This window comes from Pleurodeles waltl, chromosome 10 (genome assembly GCF_031143425.1).
Source record: "Pleurodeles waltl isolate 20211129_DDA chromosome 10, aPleWal1.hap1.20221129, whole genome shotgun sequence".
In the NCBI taxonomy this organism is placed as follows: domain Eukaryota; kingdom Metazoa; phylum Chordata; class Amphibia; order Caudata; family Salamandridae; genus Pleurodeles; species Pleurodeles waltl.
In genome coordinates, this window is record NC_090449.1 from 504,040,759 (window position 1) to 504,056,103 (window position 15,345).

Here is a 15,345-nt window from a genome sequence, read left to right on the forward strand (position 1 = left end):
GTTTTGGCGGTGGTTGACCTGCGGTTTGCATAGTTGCATGTTTTAGGTAAGTAAAAACAATTTACTCCACAGGAGTATTGTTGCCATGCATGAATGACATGTTTGTAGGTGGTGTACTAAATGCAGAATTGTGTATGAAATTGTCCTTAAATTTGTGCACAATGATATTTGTGCTGTCTTATTTCTAATTTGCTTTTCTTTCTCTCTTTTTAGTGGGATATCATTGGTGATTGTTGTGTCTGTGCAGAGTAGTTGCTGGCAAGTCAAGCTTTTTCTGGCAAGTGAGCGTTATAGTTTTTGAGTTTATAACTCTTACTGATAAAGCTACACTTTATTACTTATCTTACACAGTGCTGGTTGTTGGTGCTGCATTTGTCCAGTTACTTTTGGTAAGAAAGATCATGGCTAGCTGAAGGATGACCGCTCAGCAGGTGGTTGGTATGCTTTTTGAGTCATTGTCTGATCATGATTATGAGACGGACTCTGCATCTGAGGCAGAGGAGGAAATCAGAGATTCTGGCAGTGAAGTTTCTGTCGGAGCGGAATCTTCTGATGAGGAAGCCACTCTCAGTGCAGATGAAGGGCCTGTTTTAGAGGAGGACACTGATGTGCCATTAGTGCAGCAGCCTGGGGCTGAAAGGTTTCCCGTTAGAAGACCTGAACTCTGGGTTGCCCCAAACATGGAGCAGCCAGAGTTGCCTGCCTTTACTGGTCTCCCGGGGCATAGAGTAAATACAAATAACTTTTTGCCTGTCAATTTCTTTGAGTTATTTGTGGATGATGTGCTTTTGGAAGAGATTGTTGAGCAGACTAATTTGTATGCGGAGCAGCATTTGAGGGACAACGCTGCTAGACTTAGGCCACACTCTATAGCTACCCAGTGGATTCCCACAAATTTGGAGGAGATTAAAAGGTTTTTGGGTTTGACTCTTTTGATGGGGTTGATAAGGAAGCTGTCACTGGCTTCTTATTGGTCTACTAGTCCCTTGATGGCAACAGCTATATTTCCTGCAACCATGAGTCATAATCGGTATCTGCTTCTTCTTAGGATGCTGCATTTTGTTGACAATGCATTAGCCTTGCCACAAGATCATCCTGATTCTGACCGTCTTTTTAAGATTAGGCCTGTCCTTGATCATTTTGTAGATCGGTTTTCAGAGGTCTATGTTCCAGGCAAAGAAATAGCTGTGGACGAGTCTTTGGTCCTCTTCAAGGGTCGTTTGGTTTTTAGGCAATATATTCCTAGCAAGAGGGCACGATATGGAATTAAATTGTATATGCTGTCTGAAAGTAGTGCAGGATATGTGTATAGTTTCCGTGTCTACACTGGTAGGGATTCCAGTATTGACCGCCCTGGTTGTCCTCCCACTTTTGGAGTTACTGACAAAATTGTGTGGGAACTTGGTAGACGACTGTTCAACAAAGGTCACCATTTGTATGTAGATAACTTCTACACTGGAGTGCAGTTTTTCAAGGGATTGTTTAGAGTGGACACTGTTGCTTGTGGCACAATTCGTTGTAACTGGAAAGGCTATCCAAGGGAGCTTGTCTGTAAAAAACTTGAGAGGGGACAGTGCAGTGCCTTGCGGAATGATGAGCTGCTAGCTTTGAAGTTTTCAGACAAGAGGGATGTCTACATGCTAAGTACCATCCATGATGAGAGTACTTCCCCCGTGACTGTTTGGGGCCAGGTTGCTGAAGTGCACAAACCTGTGTGCATTTTAGATTATAATAAGCACATGGGAGGTGTAGATAGAGTTGATCAGAGGTTGGAAGTCTTACGTTTGGTATAAGAAGTTAGCAATTCACCTCTTCCACTTAGCAACTTTTAATGCTTTTATTGTGTTTAAGGATAGGTCTCCAGAGTCAAAGATGACATTTGTGAAATTTCAGGAGTCAGTGATAGAGAGCCTTATTGTGGTGGAACAGGCAAGAGTTCCTAGAGAAGCAGTGGTGGAGGATGTGGCTAGATTGAAAGATCGCCACTTTGCTGAGCACATTCCTCCCACGTCCAAAAAAGACTCTCCAGCTAAGAAATGTAGAGTGTGTGGTCGAAGAGGTATCCGGAGGGAGACTCGAATGTACTGCCCAGATTGTCCTTCAAAGCCTAGGCTGTGTGTGGGTGGTTGTTTCAAGAATTACCACACCCAGAAGAATTACTGGGAACTACCATGAGTGTAAACTGCCTGTTTTATATTTTCATGTGTTCATTTTCATGGTTGGCATTTCTGTCATGTACTTAGAGCTTTTGTGTTTGTAGTTTTGTAATTATTTCTAATTAGTTAGTGGTTTATTTGTTTTTAAAACAGAAATAAAGTGATGCCATTGTGTGTGGAGTGGCGCTTGGCTGACGGTGTACATATTGACTTGCTGTTGGCTACTGCAACACACTGCCAGCCAAACGCCAGTCCACACACTCCCATCAGCTGGTGTGATTGCTGTATCAGGCATTTGGGCGTATGTAAGTGATGGGCCCTTGAGTGGCGCTGTCTGTCGATGCGAGTGTTGTAATGTGCTGGGCCCGTGGCTGGCGACGTGAATGGTCTTGTGCATGTCATGTATGAAAGGTGTTTGAATGGACTGTAAAGCGGCTGGTGCCTTGCCGTGGCTTTACAGCTCACGAGCTGTGAGTCATTGGTTCAGTTTTTTGGCCTTTCAGTTATTAACAGTGCATTTCATTTTTGTAAAATCTCTTGTTAATAAAATTTGATCCACTGAACCATCACTCACCCTCGCGCCAAATCCAACCAGTATGTGTGGTAAAAATGACAAAACCTGCTCCGCTGTAATCAGGCATCACAGCACACCTGACACGCTAGGTGCCTCGGGTGGGATCCTGATGATGAAGCATGCCACCAACTTAGTTGGTGGGTGAGGGGTCTTTTTAACATAACCTAAGTGCATTCCTTTTCACAATTTTTGTGTTTGGAACATCACATAAGTATGTGGACACACCAAAATGATCTATTGCAAAACTACCTGTATTTGGGGGGGGGGGGGGGGGGGGACCTATGGTTTTGGTCCCGGGTGCGGCCTTCATCTAGGGAAACCTACGAAACCCAGACGTGTTTTAAAAATAGACACCCCAAGGAGTCCAAGGAGGTGTGGCTTGCCTGGATTCCCCAACATTTTCTTACCCAGACTCCTCGGCAAACCTCAAAATTTGCATTAAAAAATCATATTTTCCTCACATTTTTTTGTAGGATCACCGCTGTGGCACAAATTTCCTACCACCCAGCGTTCCCCTCAGTCCCCCAAGTAAAATTATACCTCACTTGCAAGGGTCCCCAAAGCAGAGTCAGCCTAAAAGATGTATGAAAGAAAAATATGTGCTTATCAACTCGCTGTGCTATCCCCTCAATCTCTACAAGTTTTTGACCTTTAATGCTCCACATTCACATATAACATCCCTTAAAAGCCAGACCTGTTGGTATTGCCAAAGATTGTAATCACGTCATGCATAGCAACAGCTGCGGAGTCCAAGTAGACCTAAAAATAGAGTTGTGATAAACATACGAGTTCTTGCTTTAGGACGACATCTGGGTGAACAGACACCTATCCTCAACCTGCGCCACACATCTGCGCGAGCAAGAAAGTAAACTGAATCCACAATTAAGCCTCTGAGCCGCCAAAGTACTTCAACTAAGCCACTGCCGACCCTCACAAATTTACCGACTGTTAATAAAATAAGCCACTCGGAGATTTTTCAGGATTTAGCAAGGACGTTCTGTTTATAAATAGAACATCACACTGTTTCTCAATTAAATACGGTGCCTGCAAATGAGGAGATGCGCCCACTCAGCTGCCTACATTCTCTGCAGGGCGCGTTAACTGTCTGCGGCCTGAAGAATTTGCTTTCATAGTATTGCTCGGTGTTTGTGCACGGTAAAAGCACCGTGAAGTGGGATGTAATCCTCATCTACATGGTACCTGGGGAGCCCATCAATTAAAGGTGTGAAACCCTTTCTAATTGAAAAAATGACGCAAACTGCCCAACTTAAAGCATTGCAGAAAGCAGAATGGCACCAGGACCATATGTAAAAAAAAGTCACAGGTTGCAAGTAGTTATCGCAAATTGCGCAGCAACTATTTGCGACCTGTCTCATGCGATGCGACCTACGTATGAAAAGGTCCAGTTGCAACAGGTCACAGAGCTGCCTGCCCAGTGAACATAAATGAGCCCAGTAATTATCTGCGGCTTTCAGTAATTGGCCACAAACACAGGCGTGGCGGCCTACAAAGAGGCAGAAGAGCACATTCCATGTCTTGGAATTCCCCCAAAGGAGTACTTTTTTATGTTCCTTAAAGGAAATAATGCTGCTGTAAAAAAAAGGCTTCCCGCTTGGGGAAACATGGGGGAACAGGCGGTGGTCTGTTGGAGGTCACCAGAAACAATTCCCAAAGGGTGAACGGTTCAGCTGGGACAGCTTCTCCCTTGAAAAACGTTGCCGAGTCAGTAATATTTCAATGGTTTGCTCCTGCATTTACGGTCGCAGTTTCCCCTTTGTTTTCAGAATGGCATCTCTATAACAAAAAAGGGGTTTATTGAATTCTGAAATACCATTTTGCAGTCACAAACCCTGTCATTTTGGCAAAACACAGGCTTTGTGACCACAAAATGCTCTAGTACATCTGGCCCCTAATTCCCTCTCTGAAAGGAATGAACACTGTTTGCAATAAAACTGGAGAATGTCTAGGTTTCTAAATACAACCTCAAATAAATTACCAGATGATAATTTGGCCCCAGGATGAATCCAATACCAAAATCTTATGATTTTACCCCAGGACGCAACTAACGTCTGATCTTGAGTTTCAGAGGCATAACCTATTTGATTACTGCAAATTTTACCTGTTTCCAACCTCTTTTCCCCTGCAAACTAAGCATTTGTATCACCTGTCGAACTTTGCTAGGGAAAAAACTTGGCTGTGCAATAATTTTGCCTTCAACCGCAGTACATATGTGAAACGTTTAATAGGAGCATTTAGAGTTAGGCTCAAACCCGAACCTCTAGATTTTAAACATAATGAATATTTGTACATGTTAAGCACCTGCTTGTTCCTACCTGTATTAGAAGGCTTTCTTCAGACGGTAGGCAAATGTGTCCATACTACTATTTCTCTACAAGAGTGATGTTCAACGTAGGTGTAAATGGGCCACATACATGCCAGATCTTCAGTACAACCACAGTGTATACAAATGAACTCCAATTAAATTTATTTACATAGTCATTTTATCTTACATTGTTATCTTGAAAATCTTCCATGGATCTGGTCCTCTAAGAGCTATGTTTGTCAACCCTGCTATAATTACAATTTAAGTAACTATAAAGATATTCCTTTAAAGTAAGGAAACATTACCTCAAAGTTATTTCTTCGAAGTAAACAAATCTGACTATAAAGTCACTCCTTCTCACAATACAGGTATTCCTTCAGAATACCCAACAGTGACCTTAATGGTACTCCTTTGAGGTAAGCGAATATGTCGACAAAGGTATTCATTTGAAGTAAACATATGTGATATTACAAAGAAGGGGAAGGAAAACGTAGACTTGTTTTGCATAAGCAAGGTGGCTGAAAAGATAGTCCTTCTAAATGTCACCATATAGAAATCCCTTTCAACAAATGAATGTGACACAACAAAAATTCCCTTATGAGAAGCAAACGTGAATAGGCAAATATTAAATCAAAACCCAGGAATGTGAGCATATATGTGTTTATTTTAAGTAAGTGGATGTGACCATAAGGGGAAGAATCCACCTTGAGGCCTAATGGGAAAGAGGCCAAAGACCTGAAGTCTTCCATAGTTAAGTTTCCAAGCTTCCACAACTAATGAACAAGTTACTTACCTCTGGTAACGGGCGTCCACCCCCTCTCTAGCAAGCAGCAGAAGCTTCAACGCTTTCACCACAAAGGAATAATAAACTAGGTGTATTATTCCTTTGTAGTGAAAGGGGCGGGGCATAGGGGATGACTGCCTTGGAGGGGAGTGCACAGAGCACTCCCCTCTGAGCGCATGTGTGTTTGTCTGGCCGACTCGGGCCGGCCAAACACACATGCGCTGTAGGATCTGTTGCCGGGCTGGGGAGAGCCTGCACAGGCTCCCAGTCTGCCTGGGAGCACCCTGGGTAGGCGCTCCCAGCAAATCCTGACGCTGCTCTGAGCAGCGTCAGGATTGGAGCAGGGCAGGCTGGGAGCCTGTGCCTGCAGCACAAACGACGAGGGACTGAGGAGCAGCAGCAACGGAGGAGGCAAGTTTTTTTCTTTCTTTTTTAAAATTATTATTAAATGTCCCGCTCCCCACCTTCTCCGTGCGCTGCACCCGCCCCTCCCTTTTAAATAGCAGCGAACCACTACTGATCTAGCCGCAAATTCCTTACCTTACAATTATCCCCAGGCATCATACTGGTTACGGAAATGTTTCGAGCAGTACCTCTGCATGCCGGTAGGTGGCGTTGTTTGTCTCTGCGTCATCTGCGCCAGAAGTGATGTGTGCGGCGCCTATAAAGACTCAACCCCAGCAAACTGACATCAGTTGAATGAATGAATATGCCACCTATAAAGTGCGCAGCTATCAAAAGACGTCCTGGTGATTAATTACATCTCACAACCTTTCAGTGCCAGAAGTGTAGAGACACAAAGGTTGCTAACATACTGGTGTACAGCACCAAAGACCACATGAGGGTACCCTGTGTGGAGAAATCCATTCTCGGAGCAGTGAGAATGGGAGGGTTGATATAAGATCTGCGTTAGACAGGGCCTCTAACAGATTTGGCGTTACCCAAGGTAAGTAACTTGTTAATCCGACGGGGACTTCTAGTGGCAGAACCTTTACCTTAGAATATATACCCAAGCAACACGTCCCTGGAGGTTGGTCTGCAAACAGATTTCGACTAGAGGACTGTAGGAGGCTGGCCTGGCTTGTAGTGGGTACCAGAGGTACTTACACCTTGTGCCAGGTCCAGTTATCCCTTATTAGTGTAGAAGAGGTGTTTCTAGCAGCTTAGGCTGATAGAAGGTAGATATGGCAAAGCAGCTTAGGCTGAACTAGGAGACATGTAAGGCTCCTACTATACCACTGGTGTCATATGCACAATATCATAAGAAAACACAATACACAGAAGTACTAAAAATAAAGGCACTTTATTTTTATGACAATATGCCAAAAGTATCTCAGTGAGTACCCTCAGTATGAGGATAAGATATATGGACAAGATATATGTACACAAACCAAACTTAGGTAAGTAATTGCAAGAAAAGTAATGCAAACAGTGTAGGATTACAACAGATTGCAATAGGAGCACATAGGTATAGGGGCAACACAAACCATATACTCCAAAAGTGGAATGCGAACCACGTATGGGCCCCAAACCTATGTGAGCCTGTAGAGGGTCGCTGGGGCTGTAAGAAAACAGTGAGGGTTAGAAAAATAGCCCAACCCAAGACCCTGAAAGGTATGTGTAAAGTGCACCTACTACCCCCAGAGAGCAGAGAAGTTCTGATAGGGGGATTCTGCAGGAAGAACAAACACCAGCAATGCAACAACAGTGGATTTCCGGACCTGAGTACCTGTAAGACAAGGGGACCAAGTCCAATAGTCGCGACAGTGTCGAGAGTGGGCAGGAGCCCAGGAAATGCCAGCTGAGGGTGCAAGGAAGCTGCCACTGGATGGAAGAAGCTTGGAGTTCTGCAAGAAAGAAGAGAGCTAGGGACTTCTCCTTTGGAAGGCGGATGTCTCACGTCACGATGAAGCTTGCAGAGGTGTTCCCACGCAGAAAGACCGCAAACAAGCCTTGCTAGCTGCAAGGGTCACTGTAGAGGTTTTTGGGTGCTGCTGTGGCCCAGGAGGGACCAGGATGTCGCCACTTAGAGGAGGAGACAGAGGGGGCACCCAGCAATTCACGGAGCCCTCACAAAAGCAGGCTGCACCTGCAGAAGTACCTGAGCAGGCACTTGGAAGTAAAGTGAACCGGAGTCCATGCAAAGTCACAAAAGGGAGTTCCACGACGCTGGAGGACAACTCAGAAGATTGTGCACTGCAGGATAGAGTGTGGGGGACGCAGGCATGGTTGTGCACAAAAGGAAATCCTGGAAGAGTGCACAGGAGCCGGAGCAGCTGCAAATCACACGGAACCCAGCAATGCAGTCTAGTGTGGGGAGGCAAGGACTTTCCTCCACTAAACTTGGATTGAAGAGTCACTGGACTGTGGGAGTCACTTGGACAGAGTTGCTGAGTTCCAGGGACCACGCTCGTCAGGCTGAGAGGGGACCCAGAGGACCAGTGATGCAGTCTTTTGGTGCCTGCGTTAGCAGGGGGAAGATTCCGTCGACCCACAGGAGATTTCTTCAGAGCTCCTGGTGCAGCTATATCATTTAGATATGCTGCACTAGAAGTCTCCACACCTTGCAGGACTGTGTTCACCAACCTCTGAAAAGTGCCAGGTGCATTTTTCAAACCAAAGGGCATCACTGTAAATTGGTAGTGCCCTTCTATAGTTGAAAATGCAGTTTTAGGTTTAGCATCCTCAGCCAATTTGATCTGCCAATACCCTGCAGTCAAATCAAAGGTGCTTAGATACTTGGCAGATGCCAGTGTATCTATGAGCTTATCTGCCCTGGGTATAGGGTGAGCATCAGTTTTTGTTACCTGATTGAGACCTCTGTAGTCTACACAAAACCTCATCTCCCTTTTTCCGTCTTTTGAGTGAGGCTTTGGTACAAGCACCACAGGACTCGCCCATGGGCTTTCAGAAGGTTCAACCACTCCTAGATCAAGCATTTTCTGAATCTCTTGTTTTATGCAGTCCCTGACATGGTCAGGCTGCCTATAGATTTTACTTTTGACAGGCAAGCTGTCTCCAGTATCAATTGTGTGTTCACACCAGGATGTGGGGCCTGGCACAGTTGAAAAGAGTTCAGAAAATTGTCCAAGGAGATTTATGCAGTTGTCTTTCTGTTCTGCAGTCAGACAATCTGCCAAATCTACTCCCTCCACTAAAGCATCATTTTCAGTGGTGGAAAAGAGATCAAGGAGAGGGTCACTCTCTTCTTCCTGTCCCTCATCTGTTGCCATGAGCAGGGTGAGCTCAGCCCTGTCATAGTAGGGTTTTAGGCGGTTGACATGAATCACCCTAAGGGGACTCCTGGCAGTGCCCAGGTCTACCAGATAGGTAACCTCACCCTTTTTCTCAACAATTAGATGGGGTCCACTCCATTTGTCCTGGAGTGCTCTTGGGGCCACAGGCTCCAATACCCACACCTTCTGTCCTGGTTGGTACTGGATCAGAACAGCCTTCTGGTCATGCCATTGCTTCTGGAGCTCTTGGCTGACCTGAGGGTTTTTGCTGGCCTTTTTCATGTACTCGGCCATTCTGGATCTTAGGCCAAGTACATAGTCCACTATGTCCTGTTTGGGAGCTCTTAAAGGTTGTTCCCAATCCTCCTTCACAAGTGTTAGTGGACCTCTTACAGGGTGTCCAAAGAGGAGTTCAAAGGGGCTGAAGCCCACTCCTTTCTGGGGTACCTCCCTGTAAGCAAAAAGGAGGCAAGGTAACAGGACATCCCATCTCCTAAAGAGTTTTTCAGGGAGTTCCATTATCATACCTTTGAGAGTTTTATTAAACCTCTCTACCAGTCCATTAGTCTGTGGATGATAAGGAGTGGTGAATTTGTAGGTTACACCACATTCCTTCCACATTGCTTTCAAGTATGCAGACATAAAGTTGATACCCCTGTCTGATACAACCTCTTTAGGGAAACCCACCCTGGAAAATATTCACAGGAGGGCCTTTGCCACTGCAGGAGCTGTAGTGGTCCTTGGAGGAATTGCTTCAGGATATCTTGTGGCATGGTCCACAACCACTAAGATAAACCTATTGCCTGAAGCAGTAGGAGGGTCAAGGGGGGCAATTATGTCAACCCCTACCCTTTCAAAGGGGACCCCAACCACAGGTAGTGGAATAAGGGGAGCCTTTGGTGTGCCACCAGTCTTGCCACTGGCTTTGCAGGTTGCACAAGACTTGCAAAAATCTTTAGTGTCCTCTGACATCCTATGCCAGTGAAACAGGGGGAAAAGCCTTTCCCATGTTTTGATCTGGCCCAAATGCCCAGCCAAAGGAATGTCATGTGCAAGAGTTAGGAGGAACTCTCTGTACTGCAGGGGAATGACCAATCTCCTGGCTGCTCCAGGTTTTGGGTCCCTTTGCCTTGGTGTACAATAGGTTGTCCTCCCAGTAAACTCTATGTGAGTCACTGACATCCCCATTTTGCTGTTTGACAGCTTGCTGTCTGAGACCCTCTAATGTGGGACAGGATTGCTGTGCCACACTCAGCTCTTCCCTGGCAGGCCCCCCTCCACCCAAAAGCTCAGCAGTGTCTGCTGCCAGCTCATCTGGTGAAGGTTCTGCACAGGGAGGAAATTCTTCTTTCTCAGAAGAAGAATCATCTGTAGAGGGAGGGATAGTGGGTAGGGATTTACCCTTGCTACCCCTAGCTTTAGGGAGCACTTGGTCCATTGTTCCAGGATCCAAGTTACCCTGTCCTTTTTGCTTTTTGGCCTGAGCCCTTGTCAAAGCAAAAATATGCCCAGCATTGCTGCATAAGCCTCCAACTCCACTTCTGCCCAAGCTGATGTCTCTAAATCGTTCCCTAGTAGACAGTCTACAGGTAAATATGAGGCAACCACAACTTTCTTTGGACCAGTAACCCCCCCTCAGTTGAGATTCACAACAGCCATGGGGTTGCTAAGAGTGTTGTTATGAGCGTCTGTCACTTGGTACTGCTGACCAAGTAGGTGTTGTTCAGGGTGCACCAGTTTCTCTATTGCCATGGTAACACTGGCACCTGTGTCCCTGTAGGCCTGAACCTCAACACCATTTATTGTGGTCTCCCTAACAAGACCAACCACAACTAAATTACCAAAAGTGAGCCCAGCTACTCCCTTGGATTGGCTATTAGTAGGTTTGCTCCCACCACCACTGCTATTACTAGGGGCACTAGAATTTGCAGTAGGTGTTGTGGCAGGGGGAGGTTTGGTGTTTTTCTTTGGACAACTGGCATCAGTTGTCCAATGGCCTTTGACTTTACACAAGTAACACCAAGGCTTTTTAGGTTGATTATTGGAAGAGTATTTGGACCCACCACCCCCACCAGAGGATTTTTGTGGGCCTGATGAAGACTCAGTTTTACTTTTGTCCCCACCCTTGTCAGAAGACTTACCATCCTTCTTCTTGCCATCCTTGTCACCCCTGTATGAACTTTTCTGTTCACTTTTGTTCTGACCCATTTGTCTGCCTTCTTTCCCAATTCTTGGGTAGAGGTCAGATCTGAGTCCACTAGATATTGGTGTAACAAGTCAGACACACAGTTATTCAGAATATGCTCTCTCAGAATAAGATTATACAGGCTTTCATAGTCAGAAACTCTACTGCCATGTAACCACCCCTCCAAGGTCTTCACTGAACAGTCTACAAAGTCTGTCCTGTCTTGTGAGGACTCTTTTCTGGTGTCTCTGAACTTAATCCTGTATTGTTCAGTGGTTAAGCCAAATCCATCCAAGAGTGCATCCTTCAAAACTGCAAAATTGTTAGCATCACTTTCTCTAACAGTAAGGAGCCTATCCCTACCCTTTCCAGTGACAGATAGCCACAATATAGCAGCCCACTGCCTTTGAGGGACCCCCTGTCCCATACAGGCCCTCTCAAGTGCAGCAAACCACTTGTTGATGTCATCCCCCTCCTTGTAAGGGGGGACTATCTTGTGCAGATTCCTGGAATCATGCTCTCTAACAGGATTACTATCAGGAATACTGCTGCTGCCACCATGGGGTCCAAACCCCAATCTCTGTCTCTCCTTCTCAGGGTCTAGGGATTCCCTATCTAAGGCCAGCTGTTGCTGTTTAAGCTTCAGTCTGGTCTCTTCAACCCTCAACTTTTTGAGTTCCCTTTCTAACATGTTGTCTTCAGGGTGGGTGGGTTGGGAATGCTTGGACACAGAAGATAAATGGGAAACAACAGAGCGGGGTCTGTCCCTAACTGACTATTCCTAGAGGCCAAGTTGCTAGGGTTCAAAGACTTCCCTACTGTGATGGGAACCTCCATTACTACCAACATTACTGGGTGTCCTACTAGGGGGCAGATCTGGTTCAGAACCCTCCCCACCTCCCTCAAGGAGATCCCCTGAGTCAGAATGGGAACCTTCTATTAACCTCTTATTTGATGTGCCTGCTTGGGACTCATCATTCACAATAAGCATGTTAAATAGAAACTCTTTTGTAGGGTTCTTTCCTATCACTAAACCTCTATCTAAGCAGAGACTCCTTACGCTCTTGTAATTCAAATTGTCATAAGTAGTATTGACCATTTTAAGAGTAGAGTCTTCTACAGACATGACAGTAGAAGGTTTAGAAATAGTGAGACGGAAGAAAAAGTTTCAGAACTTTTTAATCAACAGAGAAAAAAACTTTTTCTAACTTTTAGAAACTTTTAGAAGTTTTAGAATACTTTTCAATACTTTGTAAAAAGTTTGAGAGAAGAAAGGCAAAACTTTTTGGTTAGGTGTACATACACTGAACTGTTTTGTATATTATTCTCTTATGAAAAGTACAAAATGACAAAGTAGTAAGTAGTTACAAGTACTTATCCCACCGCTGCACAACCAATGTAGGAGGCTGGCCTGGCTTGTAGTGGGTACCAGAGGTAATTACACCTTGTGCCAGTTATCCCTTATTCGTGTAGAAGAGGTGTTTCTAGCAGCTTAGGCTGTTAGAAGGTAGCTATGGCAAAGCAGCTTAGGCTGAACTAGGAGACATGTAAAGCTCCTACTATACCACTGGTGTAATATGCACAATATCATAAGAAAACACAATACACAGAAGTACTAAAAATAAAGGTACTTTATTTTTATAACAATATGCCAAAAGTATCTTAGTGAGTACCCTCAGTATAAGGATAAGATATATACACAAGATATATGTACACAAACCAAACTTAGGTAAGTAATAGCAAGAAAAGTAATGCAAACACTGTAGGATTACAATAGATTGCAATAGGAGCACATAGGTATAGGGGCAACACAAACCATATACTCCAAAAGTGGAATGCGAACCACAAATGGACCCTAAACCTATGTGAGCTTGTAGAAGGTCACTGGGACTGTAAGAAAACAGAGAGGGTTAGAAAAATAGCCCAACCCAAGACCCTGAAAGGTAGGTGTAAAGCGCACCTACTATCCCCAAAGAGCACAGAAGTTGTGATAGGGGGATTCTGCAGGAAGAACAAACACCAGAAATGCAACAACAGTGGATTTCCTGACCTGAGTACCTATAAGACAAGGGGACCAAGTCCAATAGTCGCGACAGTGTCGAGAGTGGGCAGGAGCCCAGGAAATGCCAGCTGAGAGTGCAAGGAAGCTGCCACTGGATGGAAGAAGCTTGGAGTTCTGCAAGAAAGAAGAGAGCTAGGGACTTCTCCTTTGGAAGACGGATGTCCCACGTCACGATGAAGCTTGCTGAGGTGTTCCCATGCAGAAAAATTGCAAACAAGCCTTGCTAGCTGCAAGGGTCGCGGTAGACGTTTTTGGGTGCTGCTGTGGCCAAGAGGGACCAGGATGCCGCCACTTGGAGGAGGAGACAGAGGGGTCGCCCAGCAATTCAGGGAGACCTCACAGAAGGAGGCAGCACCCACAGAAGTACCTGAAAAGGCACTTGGAAGTAAAGTAAACTGGAGTCCACGCAAAGTCACAAAAGGGAGTCCCACGATGCCGGAGGACAACTCAGAATGTTGTGCACTGCAGGATAGAGTGTCGGGGACCTAGGCTTGGCTGTGCATGAAGGAAATCCTGGAAGAGTGCACAGGAGTTGGAGCAGCTGCAAATCACGCGTTATTCAGCAATGCAGTCTAGCGTGGGGAGGCAAGGACTTACCTACACCAAACTTGGACTGAAGAGTCACTGGACTGTGGGAGTCACTTGGACAGACTTGCTGAGTTCCAGGGACCACGCTCATCAGGCTGAGAGGGGACCCAGAGGACCAGTGATGCAGTCTTTTGGTGCCTGCGTTAGCAGGGGGAAGATTCCGTCGACCCACAGGAGATTTCTTCAGAGCTCCTAGTGCAGGGAGGAGGCAGGCTGCCCCCAGAGCATGCACCACCTGGAAACAGTCGAGAAAGCTGGCAGGATGAGGCGATACAAGGTTGCTAGTAGTCGTCTTGCTATTTTGGTGCGGTTTTGCAGGCGTCCTGAGCTGTCAGCAGTCGATCCTTTGGCAGAAGGTGAAGAGTGAGATGCAGAGGAACTCTGGTGAGCTCTTGCATTCGTTATCTGAAGAATTCCCCAAAGCAGAGACCCTAAATAGCCAGAAAAGGAGGTTTGGCTACGAAGGAAGGAGGATTGGCTACCAAGAGAGGTAAGAGCCTATCAGAAGGAGTCTCTGACGTCACCTGCTGGCACTGGCCACTCAGAGCAGTCCAGTGTGTCCCCAGCACCTCTAAATCCAAGATGGCAGAGGTCTGGGACACACTGGAGGAGCTCTGGGCACCTCCCCTGGGAGGTGCAGTTCAGGGGGGTGGTCACTCCCGTTTCCTTTGTCCAGTTTCGCGCCAGAGCAGGGCTGGGGGATCCCTGAACCGGTGTAGACTGGCTTATGCAGAGATGGGCACCATCTGTGCCCATCAAAGCATTTCCAGAGGCTGGGGGAGGCTACTCCTCCCCAGCCCTCACACCTATTTCCAAAGGGAGAGGGTGTTACACCCTCTCTCAGAGGAAGTCCTTTGTTCTGCCTTCCTGGGCCAGGGCTGCCTGGACCTCAGGAGGGCAGAAACCTGTCTGAGGGGTTGGCAGCAGCAGCAGCTGCAGTGGAGACCCCGGAAAGGCAGTTTGGCAGTACCCGGGTACTATGCTAGAGACCAGGGGGATCATGGTATTGTCACCCCAATGCCAGAATGGTGACAATTCCATGATCTTAGACATGTTACATGGCCATGTTCGAAGTTACCATTGTGACGCTATACATAGATAGTGACCTATGTATAGTGCAAGCGTGTAATGGTGTCCCCGCACTCACAAAGTCCGGGGAATTTGCTCTGAACGATGTGGGGGCACCTTGGCTAGTGCCAGGGTGCCCACACACTAAGTAACTTTGCACCCAACCTTCACCAGGTGAAGGCTAGACATGCAGGTGACTTATAAGTTACTTAAGTGCAGTGGCAAATGGCTGTGAAACAACGTGGACGTTATTTCACGCAGGATGCACTGGCAGGCCTGTGTAAGAATTGTCAGAGCTCCCTATGGGTGGCAAAAGAAATGCTGCAGCCCATAGGGATCTCCTGGAACCCCAATACCCTGGGTACCTCA

The 15,345-nt window shown here is 46.2% G+C and overlaps 1 protein-coding gene across 2 annotated transcripts in view; it reads right to left on the minus strand.

Moving 5' to 3' along the window:
• Positions 1-15,345, minus strand: part of LOC138261666 (unconventional myosin-Ig-like) — a 912,364-nt gene that overhangs the window by 634,716 nt on the left and 262,303 nt on the right. The window lies entirely within an intron of this gene.